At 35.0% G+C, this 2,500-nt stretch overlaps 1 protein-coding gene across 5 annotated transcripts in view; it reads right to left on the minus strand.

Moving 5' to 3' along the window:
- Ptp99A (Protein tyrosine phosphatase 99A) overlaps positions 1–2,500 on the minus strand; it is a 1,223,378-nt gene that overhangs the window by 1,043,192 nt on the left and 177,686 nt on the right. The window lies entirely within an intron of this gene.

Here is a 2,500-nt window from a genome sequence, read left to right on the forward strand (position 1 = left end):
ACCAAAGGAGGGGATAGTATAAGAGGGAAACAGTGAGCAACAGAAAAGACTTAGAAACGAATGGGCTAAGTAATGATGTGTGTACACACTGATAACAAACAACAACAACAATAATATTAAGAAAAAAAAAAGGTTCATAATGATTAAAATACTGTGGATTATGACGATGGCCGATGATGATTATAACAAAAATAATCAATATCACAGTGATAATAACAATGATAATAGCGATGATGATGACACTCATCATACCATCAACAACAGCAAGATTATGAGAGAGAGAAGTTACCGTATCAGAAGTAACCGTAACTATATAAGCATTACTGAAAACATATAAAATTAGTATTTATAAAGTACGACAAAACTGCGAATCCCACACCACATATCGTGAAAAAGCACAACACAATAAAAGTAAATCACAATGAAAACAAAACACTATAAATCCCAAACAATTCAAATAAGATAAAATAAACTAGATAAATGCACATAAAAAGGAAAACAAAAATACTCAAAATAAAAATACAGTTTACAGGACAGGTTCAAAGGTAAACAAGACAGGGAAGGGTTGCATAAAACCAACAGCAGATATGTGGATAAATGTGGACAAATAAATAGTCAAATGTAAAAACAAACATTTTCAACAAACAAAGAAAATCAAAGCAATACTGATAGAAGCACCGTTGTTCCGTTATATAATGTACATTTGTGTTAATATTGAATCCGCAAGTGTACATGAGAATTATAAAATGTTGCTTGAATGCAGATCTCGCAATGAATAAAAAAATATACAAATAGAAAAAATAACAGATTCATTCAATTAATTAACATTAATGCACAAGTTAATTAAGTGAGTTAACATCATCACAAAGTCGATATATGGATATCGTGTTACGAAATGAGGCTTTCTTAAACAGGTTGCCGTTAGTGCATTAAACAAGCATGCCATGACAAATTTTGCTATAAGAAATGAGACAAATAAGTCAGTCTGCCGTAAGAAAAACAAACAAACAAGTTAGCTGTCAAGAAAACCTTGGCCGTAAATAAGTCGCCATAAAATTGCCATAAATAGAGCAGTGCGAGTGCCATAAATGAAACAAAACTCTCATAAAGGAAACTATTCTCTTATAAATGAAACAAATCTCCCATTAATGAACAATTCTCTCATAAATGAACAAGTCTACCATAAATCAACAAATTTCCCATAAATCAACAATCTCCAATGAATGAACAAATAAAACATTCTCCCCTAAATGAACAAAACTCCTATCAAAGAACATGTCTACCATAAATGAACAAATGCCCATAGATGGACAAATCTCCCCAAAATGAACAAATCTCCATAAGTGAACAATTCCCTCATAAATGAACAAATCTATGAATGAACAATTTCCCCCCACAAAAGAATGTCTACCAAAAATGTCCAAAAATGAACAAATCTCCTCTGAATAGACAATGCCGTCATAAATGAACAAATCTCCCATGAAACAAACCTCTCATAAATGAACAAACTCCTATGAATGAAATCTCTCATAATGAACAAATCTAAGAATAAAATCTCCCATAAATGAACAAATCTCCTATGAATGAAATCTCTCAAAAATGAACAAATTTCCCATAAATCAACAAATCTTCCTTAAATGAACAAATTTCCCATAAATGAAATCTTTCTTAAATGAACAAATCTTCCTTAAATGAACAAATCTCCCATAAATGAACAAATCTTCCTTAAATGAACAAATCTCTCATAAATGAACAAATCTCCCATAAATGAACAAATCTCCCATAAATGAACAAATCTTCCTTAAATGAACAAATCTCCCATAAATGAACAAATCTCCCATAAATGAATAAATATCCCATAAATGAACAAATCTTCCTTAAATGAACAAATCTCCCATAAATGAACAGGCCTGAGTTCCTTGACGAGCGATCGCCCAGAGGCCGAAGTGACGCAAGAAATATGTCTCGAGTCAAAGCTGAGTAAAACTTGTGACACTGTGAAATCTTTCGTGGCCCAAGAATGCGGACGAAAGAAGAAGAAGAGAGAAAGAGAAGAGAGAAAGAGAAGAGAGAAAAGAGAAAAGAGAAAAGAGAAAAGAGAGAGAGAGAGAGAGAGAGAGAGGGAGAGAGAGAGAGAGAGAGAGAGAGAGAGAGAGAGAGAGAGAGAGAGAGAGAGAGAGAGAGAGAGAGAGAGAGAGAGAGAGAGAGAGAGAGAGAGAGAGAGAGAGAGAGAGAGAGAGAGAGAGAGAGAGAGAGAGAGAGAGAGAGAGAGAAAGAGAGAGAGAGAGAGAGAGAGAGAGAGAGAGAGAGAGAGAGAGAGAGAGAGAGAAAAGGAGAGAGAGGGAGAGAGATACAGACAAACAGAATATGCGTGGTAGGTCCCCTGGCTTGAGAGGTTCAAAACCTTTCGCCTTTCCCCGAGTTGTGTTTTTCCCTTCCGATCTTTTGGGTTCGTTGAGAGATGATGGGTTCGCTTCGTTCGATGAAGTGGGTGCGGGGG

The sequence above is a fragment of the Penaeus vannamei genome, chromosome 41, assembly GCF_042767895.1.
Source record: "Penaeus vannamei isolate JL-2024 chromosome 41, ASM4276789v1, whole genome shotgun sequence".
Lineage (NCBI taxonomy): Eukaryota > Metazoa > Arthropoda > Malacostraca > Decapoda > Penaeidae > Penaeus > Penaeus vannamei.